The sequence below is a fragment of the Camellia sinensis genome, chromosome 15 (assembly GCF_055761805.1).
Source record: "Camellia sinensis isolate YWXY chromosome 15, ASM5576180v1, whole genome shotgun sequence".
NCBI lineage: Eukaryota > Viridiplantae > Streptophyta > Magnoliopsida > Ericales > Theaceae > Camellia > Camellia sinensis.
The window spans coordinates 88495632-88514393 of record NC_138975.1 but is presented as its reverse complement, the minus strand read 5'-3'; positions in this window follow the sequence as shown (position 1 = coordinate 88514393).

The window sequence follows — 18762 nt, the reverse complement described above, 5'->3', positions numbered from 1 at the left end:
TAACTGTCACATTTTCTGCTACTGATTGTTTGGTACAGGACCCTCAGACAGGGCAGACTATTGGGATCGGCCGTAAGCATGGACGTCTCTATGAACTCCTGCACCTTCATGTTCCTGCCTCTCCTCAGATTGCTGCTCCTACATCTACTTCCTCATTATCTCCTTTTCATCTTTGGCATTGTCGTTTAGGGCATATTTCTGTTAATCGCTTGAAGTCTTTGGTCTCTAGTGGACAGTTGGGTCATGTAATTCCTGATAATTTTGATTGTATCCCCTGTCAACTTGCCAAACAACCTGCTTTATCATTTAATAAAAGTACGTCTGTTTCCCTTGCACCTTTTGATCTTATACATTCAGATATTTGGGGGCCCTCCCCTACTACTACTATGGGAGGATCCCGCTATTTTGTTGTTTTTATTGATGATTTTTCCCGGTTTACTTGGTTGTTTCTCATGAAAAATAGGTCTGAACTTAAACACATTTATTATAGGTTTGCCCAAATGGTCCACACCCAATTCTCCAAAACCATCAAAATTTTTCGCTCTGACAATGCTATGGAATATCGGGATTCCGATTTCCTTTCCTTTCTTCAACATCATGGTACACTGCCTCATCGATCTTATGCTGGCACGTCCCAACAAAATGGCCGCGCTGAACGGAAACATAGGCACATTCTTGACACTACTCGCGCTCTACTTCTCTCTTCTTCCTGCCCTGAAAACTTTTGGGGGGAAGCTGCCCTCACTGCTGTTTACACTATCAACTGTGCTCCTTCCCCTGTCATCCATAATCAAACTCCCTTTGAACGTCTGCATGGCACTCCCCCTCCTTACGCCAATCTCCGGGTTTTTGGCTCTGCCTGCTTTGTTCTCCTTCAATCCCATGAACACACCAAGCTTGAACCTCGTTCTCGTCTTTGTTGTTTTCTTGGGTATGGAATTGAACATAAAGGTTTTCGTTGTTGGGATCCTCTCTCTAAACGTCTTCGTATCTCCCGCCATGTCGTTTTCTGGGAGCACCAAATGTTTTCCTCGCTATCCTCCTTTCACTTACCCGCACTTTCCACTACTGTACTGTTTACTAATCCTTCCATAGATCTTTTCTCTGCTGATTTTGATACAGGTTCCTCTTTCATCGAGACGCCCTTGCTCACTCCTGATCCTATTCAGCCTGCTCTTCCTAAAGGTCTCCCTCTTATTGCCACACCTCCTTCTCCACCAGTTCTTCCTCCCACCGATCCTCCTACGGGTCGACCACGCCGGGTAACTCAACCTCCTCTCCATCTTCGTGATTATATTGTTGGATCTGCTGCCTTCTCTACTTATGAACCTACCTCCTATCGTGAGGCTTGTACTAATCCTCTTTGGCAGCAAGCTATGACTGATGAACTCCAGGCCTTGGACAAAGCTCATACTTGGGATCTTGTTGATCTTCCTCCTGGCAAGACTGCCATTGGCTGCAAATGGGTTTACAAAATCAAAACACATTCTGATGGCTCTATTGAACGCTACAAAGCTCGTCTTGTTGCCAAGGGTTTCAACCAGGAATATGGTATTGATTATGAGGAGACATTCTCTCATGTTGCTCGGCTCACCTCTGTTCGCAGTTTACTTGCTGTTGCTGCTGCTCGCCACTGGGGGCTCTTTCAGATGGATGTCAAAAATGCTTTCCTCAATGGTCATCTTCTTGAGGAGGTCTACATGCAACCTCCACCTGGGTCCACTTTTCCCCCTCATCAGGTTTGCAAACTCCAGCGTGCTCTCTATGGCCTCAAGCAAGCACCTCGTGCTTGGTTTGCTACGTTCAGTTCTACCATTCATGACTTCGGGTTCACCTCTAGCTCCTATGACTCTGCTCTTTTCATACGGACTACTTCTCATGGTACCACTCTTCTTCTTCTGTATGTGGATGATATGATTATCACTGGTAATGATGAAGCTGGTATTCTCCACCTCAAACAGTTCCTCCACCGCCAGTTTGAGATGAAGGACCTTGGTACTCTTAACTACTTCTTGGGCCTTGAAGTCTCTCATGACTCTACTGGTTCCTATTTATCCCAGGCCAAATATGCATCTGATCTTCTGGCTCGTGCTGGTCTTACTGATTGCAAAACTACATCTACTCCAGTTGATCCTCAGATACGACTCACTCCTCTTGATGGGACTCTTCTCTCTGATGCTACTCTTTATCGCCAACTCGTCGGCAGCCTTGTCTATCTCACAGTAACTCGTCCTGACATTGCCTATGCTGTTCACATTGTCAGTCAGTACATGTCGGCTCCTCGCACTCCCCACTATACTGCTCTACTCCGCATCCTTCGTTACCTCAAAGGCACTCTGTTCCATGGCCTTCACTTCTCTGCTTCCTCCTCTCTTGAACTGCGTGCCTTTTCCGATGCTGATTGGGCTGGGGATCCTACGGATCGATGCTCCACCACGGGATTCTGCTTCTTCTTAGGGGATTCTCTTCTTGCTTGGCGTAGCAAAAAACAATCCCTCACTGCCCGCTCTAGCACCGAAGCTGAATATCGAGCTCTTGCTGATACTACTCAGGAACTTCTCTGGCTTCGCTGGCTCCTTACTGATATGGGTGTTTCTTCTTCTGATTCTACCCCTCTCTATTGTGACAATCAGAGTGCCATTCAGATTGCTCACAATGATGTTTTTCATGATCGCACCAAACATATTGAGATTGATTGTCACTTCATTCGCCAGCATGTTACCTGTGGTACTGTTCGTCTTCTCCCTATTGCTTCCATCGATCAACCCGCTGATATCTTCACTAAGGCTCATCCTCCTGGCCGCTTCAATGATCTTGTTTCCAAACTCAACTTGGTTGATGCTTTCCCTCCTTGAGTTTGCGGGGGGATGTTAGTGTATAATTGTGTTAATATATAATTGTATATAATTGTATAATTGTATACTTTAGGTACCTTTACCTTTAGTTTACTTTCGGTGGTAATTGTATAATTGTATACTTTAGGTGGACATCATCACAGGCATGCTTTCGGTGGACATCCTCCAAGGCATCCAAGGCATCCATTTCTCTCTATAAAAGAGAGTGCCTTCTCTGTGTGTAATATACATTCTTTTGACAGATAAAACAATTGTGCCTCTTTCTCTCTCTCTATCCTCTCTCACTTTCTCAAATTATTGTTTCAAATAATATGTATATGCCATTATTCCTTTTTGTGTCAAAATAATAATGTCATTGTCATTTTTGCATGCTAGAATATAAATTTTGGCAATGTTGTTTTAACGGTGCAAATGTCATTTTGGCACGTTCATCATTATAATTTCTTTCTGTTACACTTTTCATATCCAGATCATTGGATCAAAACTTTATCTTGGACGAACTGAGTTGGCACAAGATTTGACAATGCTATTTTTTGATAGGCCTTTTGGTAGGCCGTCGGAGATGATTTTTATTATAATTTAACAATAAGAATCCATTGGAGTTTCTCTTACTGGGCAAAAATTAATACCTAGCAGAATAAGCAGCTGAAAATCATGTTGGCATCTAAAATATAATATCAGTATCAAAAGTGAAACCCATGATTATGACCAGAAAGGAAAGAAAAAAAAAAAAACAAAGAAAGAAATTGATGTGATTGGATAAGTTTTAACCATTTAATTTGATCAGTATTGGATAATAAATATAAAAAAAAAATTAAAAAAATCAGTACCAAACAAAAACTTACAGAAGAAATGGATTTGTAAATCAAATGGTTTTAGTTGCTAGTTTTTTTACTTCTTCCGAGAGAAGCATCCATCAACTAGACTAATGACTATTATCTGTGTAATTGGAAAATCACATCTATGGAAATGAGGCTACAAAAGCAACTTTTACTGTAACAACATTGCTTGGCATATTGTGATTGATAATTACAATAATGCAAATGAATCACATACTTCTTCCACAACAAAGAGAGAGAGAGAGAGAGAGAGAGAGAGAGAGAGAGATTTTTAGTCATAAATTCTGAAAAAAAAGGAATGAATTTCTTAAACAAGAATTAGAAGGTAATAACAGAAGCCATAGGCCATCATGGCAGGTGAAAAAGTAGTTGACTCTCCAAGTCAAAAGGGAGAGATGGAAAGGGCAGAGGAGTATAGGGAAAATATATATATATTAATAAAAAAATTAGAAAGAAAATATGAATTATAACATCAAAATCTGTTAACATAAGATATGAAATTATATCAAAATTTATATAAATATGTTTTATTATATGTGTATTGAATTACAAATATATTTTCTTATATTGATGCTATCTATGAGTGGTGGTTATTTTATACTCCATGCACACAGTTTAAACGAAAATTTCACATAATTATTGTTGTATTGGACCTAATCACCCAAAATAGCATCCAAATATTGTAAAACTTTAATATTTCTCTTTCTTTGAAAAAAAAAATATATTGTTAATGAGCAGTGATATACACACAAAAAAAAAAAACAAAACAAAAAGAAAAAAAGAATGTACCTAAATGTGACAAGTCGTAATTTTGTCATTTTGAAGCAAAAGACTCATTAAGTTGATTTATATTTCAAAAAAACCGCCACCACATCTTTCTTGTCAAAAAATTTGTGTTGACATTTTGTATGATTATCAATTTTTCTATATCAATTTGATGTATAAATTTTAATGTATTAGACATAGAAAGCGAAAGGTAGGACATAATATTTACATTTTTTAAAAATTTTAGAGGGGTGAACTTACATAGTTTAACCAACTGGGCTAACTCAGTTGGTCACTCCTATGTACTCCTAACTGCAAGGTCAAAGGTTTAATTCTTACCAAATGGAAAGATTGATTACTTCTCCCATTATGGGAGCTTTGTTATAGTGGGTTTTTTTTCTCCCATTATGAGCTCTTTCTTGTATTGGCGGTTAGTATTGGGCTGTTGGATTCCTATTAGTCGTTGGATTATGATTGTCCATTTGATATAATTCTCTTATCATATTTGTAAATATCCTACTGATTGAAAAATAAAAAATTAAAAACTACAAACAAACAAATTTAGGCAAATTAAAGATAAAAGGCCCAATGGATGCTGATAAGATGTGTTATTACTTGAAGTTGAGTTTACTGAACCAGAGATATGGGAAGCTGTATGTTCTTGTGATGAGAATGCAGCTCTTGATCCTTCTTCACCAGTTTCATAAGTCAACTGTATGTGGACTTGGAGTCTCTGATATGTTTACATGGGAAAGTGGTGAAAGAAGGATGTCTTTCAATTTTTCAAGGAATAATGGCAAATTGGTAGGAGCTTTGAATTCATCATTCATTGTACTCATCCCTAAATTGCAATCCTATTTCATTAAGCCAATATCAACTTATTAATTTGATTGGTGGAGTTTATAAAATTATGGCTAAAGTTTTGGCTTGTCGACTAAAAAGGGTTTTGCCTAAGATCATCAATGAAGTGTAATAAGCTTTTATTAAAGGAAGACAAATCCTGCATGGGGTGTTGATAGCTAATGGAGTTGTTCATTGGAAGAGAAGCAATTTTGGAGGCTTGTTGATGAAGTTGGACTTTGAAACAGCTTATGATAATGTCATTTGAAATTTCCTTTTCTCGATGATGGAATTTTTTGGATTCAGTAATAAATGGATCTTATGAGCAAAGATTGTGTTGTATTGGCTAGAATCTTTTTATTCTTCCAACGTGTTTGAGGCTCAAAGGGGACTAGGACGAGGGGATCCTCTTTCACCATTTTTATTTACTATCATTGCAGAAGGTTTAAACATACTGTTCAATAAAGCAAGAAATAAAATCTGGTTTGGGGACTCTAGTTTGGAGCAGATGGAATTGTGCTTATGCATTTACAGTTTGGCAATGAAACAATGGACTTTTGTAATGCAGATATATAAGAGATTAGAACTATTAAAAGAATTTGGAGGTGCTTTGAAGTCATCTCAAGGCTAAAAATATATTTCAGTAGTCAACTGTATGTGGAATTCGAATCTCTGATTTGTTTACATGGGATGAGGCTGGACAGATAAATTATGAAGTAGGAAGTCTGCCATTAAAGTACCTAGGCCTACCTTTGGGAGAAAATCCAAGAAGAACTTAGAACATGGGATATGGTTGTTGAGAAATTCAGGAGGAAGTTAACATGATAGAAGAGGAATTACTTATCAATTCGAGGAAGACATGCTCTAATTAAGTCCACCCTGTCTGATCTTCCTATCCATTATATGTCTTTGTTCAAGATGCCATCAAGTGTTATCAAGGAAATTGATAAGCTACATGGGCCTTTTATGTGAGAAGACACAGTTTAAAAGAAAGATTAGGCTGGTGAATTGGGACAATGTTTGTCTTAATAAAAGGAATAGAGGGTTGGGAATTAGAAGGCTTGAGGCATGAATGGCACTTTGTTATGTAAATGGTGGTGGAGGTATAGCAGGGATGATGAGGCATTATGGAAAAAAGTTGTGTGTGGGAAGAATGGTGTAGAATGTAAGTGGTACCCTGTGTCAAGGGACTCTAGAAGATGCTCTGCAATTTGGAGAGGTATCATTTGGGACAATAAGAGGAATACCAAAATGTTGGATTTGTTCATGGAAAATTCTGAATTAAAAGTCAGGAATGGAAGAAGAACAAGATTTTGGGATGATAAGTGGATAGCAAATGGTCCATTAAGAGTTGCTTTTCCAAGATTATTCATGCTATATACTATCAAAAATGGTTTCTTGCAAGGCTTCTTTACGTTTGGGGAGGAAAGTAGTTGGTCTTTGAGTTTTAGAAGAGTTCTTTTTTACTGGGAGGAAGAGCAATACATCAATCTTCTAGGGTTATTGAATCAGAATGTGTAATTGCAAGAGCAGAAGAAAGATTTATTGAAGTGGAAAGCTTGCTCATATGGGGAGTTCTATATCAGCTCTTTATATCAGGCTTATGAAAGATCATTGGGTATTAGTATTTCAAAATTTCATTGTCTTTGGAGTACAAAAGCTCCACCAATAGTAATTCTTTGAATGGTTGGTATGGAGAAAATAGGATTGCTACTTCTTTCTTTTCCAAAGGCGGGTGTTAGCAGTGGTTGGACTATGCCCTTTTTGTGGTCTGGAAAATGAATCAGCAAGCCACTTTCTGTTATTGTGTTCATTTTCTTGGTTGATATGGTCGACATGCCTGAAGTGGTGGGGTCTTCTTTGGGTTACTCTGGCTTCAATTTCAGGCCATCTTCGATGGTAGTTTAGTTTCAAGTTTAAGTGTGCAAAGATATTGTTTTGGGAAGCCATGCTATTGGCAATATTGTGGACCTTATGGAAAATAAGGAAAAAGTTGATTTTTGAAGCAACAACTGGTGTCGAGTGAGGTGGAGGAGCTGATTAAAGTCCGAGTTGCGCATTGGGTAAAATCTGAGGCACAAATTAGGGACTACTCTTTTTCTGATTTCTTATTGCACATTGAAGAAGTTTGTAATATGTTGATTCCAATGACAAGAAGGCAAGTAGGCTGCTTGAATGACTATAGTGGGGGTGGTTCATTTTTTTTTTTTTTCTTTGGGGGTGGGGGGTGGTTAGTTGCAACCTTTGGTTTCTTTGTGGCCATCTTTGGTGATTTTGCAATTAGAGGTGGGTTAAGTATGCATGTTGTTTAGCAAGGCTGGAGGTTCATGATTATGCATGATTGACTTTGATTTTGTGATGGAGTTGAATTGACTAAGGAAGATCCGCGTCTATTTGTCACACATTTTTGCCAAACAAATGCTTTTGGGAGGCTGGGGAGGGTGACATGTAGTAGTATGTGGCTGCGGAATTGGCAATCTTCAATCTTGACTGTTGGATCTAGAATGGATTCTTGATTCTAATTATCCTTGTTCAGTTGATATTATCTAGACTTTGATATTTTCAGTATGTAGGTGTTTTGCTGGTATAGGCTCTGGTTTCATTTTCGTTTTGTTTTCTTCAAGTAGTGTCTATCAGTTGGACACTTTGTTGGCTAGTGTTATGTGTTCTGCTCTTATGTTTGGCATTGGTGTGGGCTTTGGCATAACATATATTGGCTTAACTGCAATGTGTCAACTTAGTTTGGATATGGTTTTTTAGCAATGATGCTATTTCTGCTAGACCCTTCTATTTTTTTGATGTAAAGTTATGTACTTGTTATACTCTATTTTATATTCTTATATTTTAATTTTACTGATAAATAATAATAATAATAATAATAATAATAATAATAATAATAAGAAGAAGAAGAAGAAGAAGAAGAAGAAGAAGAAGAAGAAGAAGAAAGCTTTGAAATCGAAAGGGTAATGATTGGCCCCAATTTGCTCACCTCTAAGTTCATTCTTGAAAGGGTATAAAAGCCCCAATCACAAGAAGAAACCAATCTGGATAACTCAGAGAAGGTTGGAGCAATATTCTTTATTTCCAAAAGAACTCAAAGGAAAAAGCACCACTTACTTTGGTTACCTCTTGAATTGTGAGAGGCTGCTTACTTTTATTTTATTTTTTTATTTTTGACAAGAACAGGCTGCTTACTTTGTGTCATTGTTTAACCTCCTCACCAATTTTATGTTTTATTTATTTTTTATTATTATTATTTTTTTAAGCTAGGTTTTGGTAGTTACCTTATTTTTCTTTTCAAGTTAGCCTTTGGAGCCTTTCCTAGGCTAAGCCTTATTTGGGAACAAGTTAGTTAAAAAGTCAAAAAATTAATTTATTATCTCTACTTTTTTATACATTTTTTTTTAATAAAATATTCGAAAACTATTAAAAAAATCAATTCTGAAACAAAATATGTGTATTTCTTTTTTGGAGTTATTTGCCTCAGGTCATGTTTTGAATGTAATTGTATGTTCCTCTTAGTTTCTCATCATAACATGCTTTCTTATCATAAGAAGAAGAAGACGATGACGAAGGAGAAGAAATCCATTAGGCCATGTCAATTTTGGCTATCACTTCTCCTCTGATAAGTACTTTGTTAAGCTACTTCAATACTTTACTATTATTTTTATCTAATTTTGTTTTATAATTTAGGAATATTTGTACTTTTTATAATTTAGAGGGCTAAGTAATATTTCTCAATAATTTAGGAGATTTATTTATAAAGTTTTATAGTTTAAGAGGTTAAAATAATACTTCTCAATATTTAAATGGTCTTCATATAAATTACCTTAATAAAAATGAGTTAACATGTCTTGTCCATATATATATATATATATATATATTGCTGTTACTTCAAAACAACATTTAAACATTTTCTCATGATGCACCGAAATTACTTATTACTATCATACCAAACTTCTTATATCACTACAAAACAATAAACTGTTCTCTTTTGATTTTTTCTTTTTTTTTTTTTTGGAAAATTGTTGTGTATGAACAAGTATTATTATTGATTCAAAATAGGAAAATTATTAGTTGGTTCAAGAGTGCCATGTAGCTATGTCCTTCACTAATCATAATTTATCACGCCTTTTTATATTCCCCAATCACTCAATACAAATTTGTGAGCTCTATCCCTTCTATCAATCACCAACACTAATGGGGCATCACGTGACGTTATTCCAAAACCAACCAGTAACTTCTTTCAAAACATTAGTCTCTATTTTTGTATTAATCTCACCAAAATTTATAAATTTTATTTAAAAGTATATTAAGTGGATTTTTTTTTTTTTTAAATTGAGAATAGAAGTACCCATATTTAACGTACAAATTGAGAATAGAAGTACCCATATTTAACGTACAAATTAGATCGTTAACGGAAAGGGACGTCAACAGTTTAGGATGTTCATTTGTGTTAATCATATGGCTTAATTTTGATGATATTTAAAATATTATGGGATAAATTATGATTTTTTAATATACATATTTTATATTCTTTGACAGAAAATATTATTTGTTTAAAAATATATATTATATGATGTATTTGTTATAAATATTATTTAAATGGAAGTTACTGTGCAAAATCTGATTTTACATAAATATTTTGAAAATTTTACTATTTACATTTAAAAAAATCTGATTGGTCACTCATCTTTTGACAAATTTGATATTGGTGGATTGTATTCTTTTGACAAATTTGATGGGTTATCTTCTTTTGACAAAATTAATATACCCACACGGGGGTGGTGGATTATTTTTTATTAAAGTGTATTTAATATCTCTACAACAACTACAAAATTTTTAAAAGGGTATATATTTTCATATCTAATATAATATTATTTAAATAGATTTTACTGTGCAATCAAATTTTTTAACAGAAAAGTTATTATTCAATCACTATGCAACATTTGAAATTTGTATAATTTTGAAAGAAGAAGTAAATCACTATTCATTGAAAGCGACTTGGCCAATATTTTTAAACGAAACATTGCTCCGCGCGTTAGAGGCGTCAAATTCAACATGAGGAGCGTCTTCTCCAACAGATATAATTTTGGGTATATATAGAAGTATTTTGGTTAGAGAAAAATATGAAGTAAAGAAGAAAAAATTTGTAATATTGAAGTATTTTCAAAATATTGTATTGTACTTCATTGAGTTACATTTTTTGTGAAAAATTTTGTTGAGGATTTGAGAAAAAATTATAAAAGGGTTTTCACACCCTTCTTATTATTCTTGTAAAAGAGAGTTTTTGTGAGTGATTTTTGGGATAAAATCGCTTGGTTAGGTGTGACCATGCATCAGATTCTAAACTAGTTGGAGTGATCAGGATTGGTTGTTGTATAGGTTTATTAGCACCCGTGAAGTTAGTAGTGTATTACAATTTGAAGAATAGTGGAAAAATTCCCAAGGAAAATACTTAGGAGTTGATGTAGGTCCGGCATGCTGAACCACTATAAATTAATGTGTTTGATTTTATTTCCCTATCTTTTTTACTTTTATATTGATTATTATTACTCTGTTTTTTATTTGTTAGAATCTGAATATTTTGCTTATTATATTTAATATTGTGAAATTATTTTTAATAACCCAATTCACTCCCCTCTTGGGTTGCCTACCTGGGATAACAATTTGTACGTTTTTAGAGTTTAGGAGAGCAAAGTGATATTCTCAATAGTTTAGAGGGTCAATTTATACGCTTTTATAATTTAGAGAATCAAAGTGATATTTCTCAATAGTTTAGAGGATCTCTATGTAAATAACCCTTTTATTAGATCGTTGAAAGGCAAAAAGCAATTCACATAGTGCGTCTTTCTATTTCTTATTACTAAAAAATACTACGTAAATAATGTTCACAATGAGGGTTTTTATAAAGATTCTAGTTTAGACCCGACCCACTTCTTACTTTTGAATTCGGGAATCCATGTCCTTAACTATTGTTCATTTCATTTTCATCTTGTTGCTAGTTGAGTTTCGTTGTTTGGGAGTTATTGTTGTGTTTGAAACAGGTTGGGAGTTAGTTTTTCAAAAGAGTTATTGTCTAGATTTTTGCCTGTTCGCTCTAGTGGTCTTTCTTGCGCTCAAGCGATCTTTTACAGTCTGCAAAACTTCTAGAAGTGGGGTATCTCCACTCGAGCAATATTTTGTAATGACCCCCTGTAGACACCCCATTTTTGACCGCCCTTAAGACTTGGGCACTATTGATGGTTTACTTGGTGGAGAAAGGTGTGCAGGGCAAAAGTTCAGTTTCTTCGGCAAGGAGAGAGTCAAATCTCAACTTCATACCCTTTTTGGACCAAAACAATCTTGATCAAAAGATTTTAGACTTTGAAACCCTCTCTTTCAAAATGTTTTGAAAATAAAGTTCCTACGATGTTCCGACACTCGTATTTCGTTAAATGTTGCGTTTTTCGATAAACCGAGCAAGGACGAAGTGGAAATGAATGAAAGAGAGTTGAAATCTTTGAAAAATCTTTCAAAACACCTTGTTTAGGGGTTTGGAGTTGAGGAAAATTGGAGAAGAGGGAAGAAACCAAGTTGAAGAAGAAGATGGGCATGAATCGCTAAGAGAGAGAGCCGAGCGGTCCTCGCTAAATCACGCCTATCTGTCTATACACTTGGATTTTATCTATGAGGCCACCACCGTTGGAAAGATTACTTCTGGGGCTTCATTTTGCACTCAAGAATCTCCTAAAGCCGAGTTCGGATGGAGGAGATATGGTTGGTTGAAGTAGGGCATCAATCCGGTTGAACCGAAACTGCGCGGCTTCACCAAAACAGGCATAACTTTTTGTACAGTTGGAATTTTGATACAAGGCTGGCGCCATTGGAAAGCTAACTTCTGGGGCTTCAATTTGGACACTGGACGACCACTTTTTAGCCTTTCCAGCCATTGGCCAACCACTTTTCTTTCCAGGAGACCATTTTTTGTCCTGAAAAACCAGAAAAAGTAGCTGGCCGACCAGAAAAAGTGGTTGGCCGACCACTTTCTCATGAAAAGTTGTCGGCCAACCAGTAAAAGTAGTCGGCTGACCACTTTAACTGGTCAGCGGCCTTCCTGCATATTCTATAGGTGTTATGGATACCAGCTGTGCCAGTTGGAGGGCACAGACTGTATCCTCCATACACGTGTATGGAGGGATTTATCCAAGCTCTAAGCTTCTCCAAGAAGCTTTAGCTTATGTTTTTCTATGAGAGAGAGGCTTCCCATCCCTTCTCCAGGCTAGTTTTTTTGGCTGAGAGCAGAGGCTTACACTCTCTCTATGTTGGTGCTTTGTTTCACACTTGTACACACAACCTCACAGCCAAACACTCTTACCTTGTTGCTGAGTTGCTGAAGGGTCTTGAGGGAGCTCAAGAGTTGCTTTTGACTCAGAAAATTTGTTGGTATTGCAGTGCTTCAAGGGTAACCTTCTTTTTCCCTCTTTTAGCTCTATTTTGATCACTCTCTTAGCCATATTTGCATGCTTCTCTTGGTTTAACTTTAAACTAAAAAAAGCTTTATTTTTTAGTACTTAACATGTTTGTTTGAGGCTTCTTGGGTGTTGGGGGTGTTCTACCCCCTTTTGTGCCTTGTTTGGCATTGTTTTGTGCCATGCCTTGAGGCCTTTGAATTAGTCTTTGCTTGGCCTTTTAACCACTGAAATCCAGTGGATTTTTAGTGGTAGGAATGTGGTTTTAAGGCCTCAAATCAGAGGGGGGTGATCCCCTCTCTTCTTGTTTTTTTTGCTTGCATTATTGGCCTATCAAAGGAGCATGTGTTTCTACTATTTTGAGGCTTAGTTTAGGCACTTTTTTGTGACTTCTAGAGCCTGCCTTGACTCTGTCCATGGCTGGTTTGGTCACCTTTTGCATGCTTCTTGTATGTGTAATGAAATCCCATTTGTGGCCCATCAAAGTAGCATGTCTTTCTAGCATGTATTGGCTCCATTTCAGTGGGTTTTTGGCCATCATTTGACATGTCATAATTCTGTTTTGGGTTGGTTTGATGGCCCCATGCATGCTCCATGCACTTGTAGTGCATTTCCATGAAATAGCCTAACATGCATCATGCTTCGACATATCATTTTAGCATGCTTTTGGCTTCGCTTTGAGAAGACTTTGTTCATGTTTTAGCATACTTAAGGTCTGATTTATGTTGTTTTGGTCATGCATGCCATGCTTTGTATAGCCATAGTGCATTTTAGCTCACTAGCCTTGAGTTTCCAAGCCACTAACATGCATTGCTTGGGCTATTTGCATGATTTAGTATCATTTGGAATGATATTTCAAAGCTTATATCTTTGCCATATTCACATGTTTATCACTCCTCCAATGTGTTTGAGAGTTGCACCTTTATGCCTTGTTTGTGAACCATTGCATGAGTCTCATTTTCTTGCCTTTCAAGCCATCATCTCAGTCCATTTTGGCTACTGTTTTGGCCTGCATAAGGTCTGTTTGGGGCTGGTTTGACCATTTGAGCAATGTCTTGCATGCCTCTAGTGTAATACACTTCACTAGCTTCGATGCTTGAGCCTTTCAACATGCATTACATGGGTTGTTTGCATGATTCTAAGTCATTTTGCATGCCATTTCAGTGTTGAAACATATGCCATTATACTCCATGTTTCATCCTTTCAATGCTTTTGGAGAGTTGTATTTTGTGCCTTGAGCTTGGGCCAATATGCATGCATGTTTGTATAGCATTTTGAGTTTCTATCTTAGCATGTATGGCCACTGATTTGGGCATGACTGAGGTCAGTCCATGTTGGTTTAAGTCCATCGAGTATTGTGTATGCCATATGTTCATTGCGTTGTGTATGCCATGTCCATTCACATTGTGTGTGCTAGTTGTTGTTCATATTGTTGCATGCTTATGTTGTCTTGCATTGAGTATGCATGCATTAGCATAATTTGCATGTCATTAGCTTTGTTAAGTTAATCATGTCATATTGCATTGAGTGGGCCATGTGGTTCTTAGCACTGTGCATTGTGCATGCCATGTGCATTGAGTATGCTAAGTTACATTGCATTGCATGTTTGCATGTTTGTCCCTTGCATGTTGTTTGCATACTTGTTTAGTTGTATTGCATCGAGTTGCATGCTTGAGTCGCATTGGGTATGCCATGCTTGCTTCGCACTTGTGTTTGGAATAGGTGTTAGTCCAAACACGGGAAACGAGGGACGTTTCATACTTAAAGTGATGAAACGAGCCTCAATTCTCAGTCGTCGACGCTTTTGATCATACATGATAGAGTTTTAGGCTTTATGTGTTTACTTGTGCATTCATTTCCATATTGAATTGTGCAACTTCGCTTCTCGGCCATCATGCATTGAGATGCGTGATTGGTGGCCCGAGGGTCGAGAACCACACCCTCTTGAGCTTATGTAATGAGAGGGAGGGTGGTTGTGCACACATATCTTGCAAATACATTGCCATGCCCTTTCTTGCTCTCTGTTGCAGCAAATTGAAGTTTGGTAGCAGAAACTAGTCGGCCGACCAGGTAAAGTGGCTGGTCAACCACCTTTTCTGGTTTTTAGCACAAAAAGTGGTCGGCAGGTGGTCTCCAATGCCAACAACTGGTCGGCAGCATCCCTACAGGTTCCCATGGTGGAGTTTCAGCCTTCTGGAGCCTTGTGCAGTGTTCTGGGACCAGTTGCAAACAGAGGCAAATCGGGGCATCGCGATGGATTTCCGAGCGAGGCTATTCAAGCATGCATGCATCCCTCGTCATGAGGCCATTTCAGTGTTTTGTTAGAATGTATATTTGTTTCAATTTTGGTTGTGTAATAATTAATTAGCTAGAATAGTTAGTTAATTAGTCGGTTCTGTATTATTTATTCGGACCCTCCTCCAAGAGGGTAATGTTGTAAATAAGTGTGCGTGTGTGTGATGCATGTCTTCCCACCCCCATTTCTTTCTCCCTTTTATTTACTAGCTTACGATGGTTAGTCTTAGGGCATGTTTCAATTAGCATCCTTATGCTCGTATGTTCGCATTCATTCATTAGTTTTGCATGCATCGGGCTCGGCGCATCATACTAACTGCATTGTATTTCAATTCTTGTTTGAATACATGTATCAACTTGCATTTCACATGACATTTTAGAATAGCCGAGCGTATCTTAGTTGTATTTTGCATGTGTTGCATTAGGCATTCTTGACATAGCTAGGATCATGCATGATTACTAATTATCTTCTGTTTTGGCTTGGAGTACTCGGTGAGTGTTTATGCTTTAGCATCCTTGCAAGTGTGTGAGTGACTGCCATGATAGCATGCTTGCCATGAGGCTATTTGCTTATGTAATATAATTGCCTGAATGCCTGTAGGTAAAGGTTAGATTACCTGAATTGGAACAATTCATTTATTGCAAGTTTTAAGCCCACTTGAGAGCGGAAAATCACCATGTTTTCAAAGCCCACTTGAGGGTGGCAAAATCCGCATTTTAGCCTACTTGGGAGTAGCAAACCGCTTTCAAAAATAAACATGAGATGTTTTGTTCCAACTTAGGCGATCTAGTCTATACTTGTGTGTTGTACACATCACATAGTAATTCTAGCTAATAATCGAAATAAGAATACATGTGTTTTCAAAACAAGATATCATGTTTAGTAGTGGTCGATCTTTGATCGGGCGAGCAAGGGTGCTCATTGTATGACCTTCCCCTCTCGTACCCAAGTTCCCGAGCCGAGGCAACTTTGGTGATGACGAACACGTGGCCTTAGGCACAAGTCAGGGTTTCGTAAATTCCCCTAAAATAAAATATTTAGGTGGCGACTCTGTATCTGGTAAAATAGTCCATGTTTGGCACTTCTTTCTAAAAATTAATTTTTCAAAATGATTTTCCGGATTTGGACTATTTGGTGATTTATCGATCTTGCATTGCACTTTGTGAGATTAGATTCAGAACCGTGACATTGAGTCCGAACTGTAGTGAGCCCAATCAACAAAACAGGATTTTCCTGGGATGTTCGAGCGCGTCTACACCCCCATTCTCGTCTTAGCCATGTTCATGTGTATCTGCATGATATGGTTTTGTTAAGCTTGCATTTGTAGATTTTGACTTGTTTTTCCTAAAGTAAAGGTCCCTGTCTTGTTTTGCGCTTATGTGATTTGCCTGAGTATTGCTTGTATGCTTTGTTCCTTGCTTGGTGTGCGTAGGCTAGGTCACACCATTGAACCTCTTATACCTAGGACCATCTTGGAACCACCTTGGTTGACCTCCACCTTCACCTTGGCATATTGGCCGAGATGTCATCATCTAGGCCGAGGTGTGCATCACCTAGGCCGAGATGTTATCATCTAGGCAACCAACATCTTTGATCCTTGCACATAGTGATCTTGTTCCTGGACTGGTATGACCTAGACCGAGGTGTGGCACATCTAGGCCGATGTGTGGCACAACTAGGCCAAATGTTATCCTTCCTAGTTGAGATCATCGAAACCTTCTTGCCCGAAGCCTATGTCCTAATCCGAGATCATTACCTTGTCAGAGTGCCCATGTCATCTTATTTGTTATACACACTTTGTCATACTCTTGTCTTTTCATTCTGGAACCTTTTTGAGGAGATCCAATCCCACGATGCCACGTGTCCCAGCTGAGGATTAAGCCAGCTAACACTGAGAACCCACATCATTTGTCATATCTTTGCCTTTGAAGAGAGAGAAGCTCTAGGAAGAGGAAGGAGTTCTTGAAAGAGAAGTAGATTTTCAAGCTTGATCCTTAGAGTTTGAACCGTTTGATCCGTGTTTTGAGGTTAGATTCTTGATTTACTCTTGCTGTTCTTTATGTTTATTTGATCACATTGCATGATCTAGCATGATTCATGAGCCATGCACTGATTTGAAGTTGGTTTTAGAAAGAGAAAATGATGTTCATGTGTTCTTCAAGAAAAGCCTTGTTTTGATCCGAAAGTTTATAACAAGTTCCATGTTTTGTGTTTGTTTTCAAGAAGATCTTCAACTACGGGTACCTAGGTCCATGTTTTTGAACTCATGCCATGAAATCTCAGATTTTGTAATAACAAGTTATGATTTTAGCATTCATGTTCTTCATGTTCATGTTCTTCAAGAGGAAACCCAGATTTTCCAAACTTCATTTCCCTACGTGTAGTCACCGAGACCCACTCTTGCCTAGATCTCACACCTAGGCCAAACATCGTATCTCATATTGGCCTACCTTGCATGATTACCTGCACTTTAGTCTACCTTGCATGCGCACCTAGGCCTAGGAGACCATACTTTGGCCAAGAGGTGTGGGACCTCGGCCAAGACTTGGTTGGTACCCAGCATGTTTTTCCGAGATGAGAAACAGTGTTCTAACTCCCTAGCACATGTTTTGCTTTATCTTGACTTAGTTTCGAAAGAAATGCTGAGATCAGTTGCACTCATGTACAGCTTATTTTGAGAATGCATTTCATATCCATCTTTGAGCATCTCTTCTTGTCTTCTTGAAATGCGTTCAGTGGACCTTGCCATGTATTTATAGGTCGTGGATTCTTGCCTTAATCCCTACACCCGAAGAGCTATGTGAGTGGTATTTTAATAAAGCTATGTTCTAATGTTTTGATAAAAGCTTTGCTTGTTTCGTTTTGGAAAAGTGTTTGTTCAAGTATGAATGATTATTCCTAGTTTTGTATCAAGTATTATCTTGTTTTGATGACATTCTTGGAAAGTCCTTAGTGCTAGGGGACTATAATGCAACTAGTACCCTTGTTTGAGATATCTCCCTTGCCATCGACGGTCTTGTACAAGTGGGTTTGTCTAATCGATTCCGAGTCAATTATTCCCTTGTTTTGTCAGGAATGTCATCCCTTGTATTATATTGATACTAGTAAGCATCCCTTGAAGCTTTAAAAGACTTGATAGATGAACTTGGCTCATCCTTTGATTTTGTACAAGATATGCTATGTATTGTTTTGATAAAGATCTCGAATATCATTAATTCAAACCTTTATTACTAATATCATTCACTGAGTATCCAAGCTCACCCTCCCCTTTATATATATGTAGGTGACGAGCAAGAAGGAAGTGATGCCTAGATGTTATTTGCAAGTTGTTTTGGATTCATGTTTTGCTAGTATCTTGAAGATTATGCTTCTTAGCTTTGTATTCATTTCTTTTGTATATGTCGGCTTGAGAAACCTTTTGATCAAGATGTAACATGTACTCATTTTATTTGTATCCAGGTTGTACACCATGTTAAGATGTATGTCATTTCATTTGACTTATGCACAGCTCTCGTGAACTACTTAGTTTTAAATTCATTGCTTCCGCACATGTAAGCCCCATATGTATACTCTGATTGTGTGTGACCTTGCAAGTTGGCCTTTGATAATTTCAGATTACTGGCCATCATGGTATCATTCTACTAAGGGCGGAATGGGGTCGTGACATATTTATTGCGCTCGAGCGGTCTTTTACAAGTTTGAACTTCTGGGAGGAG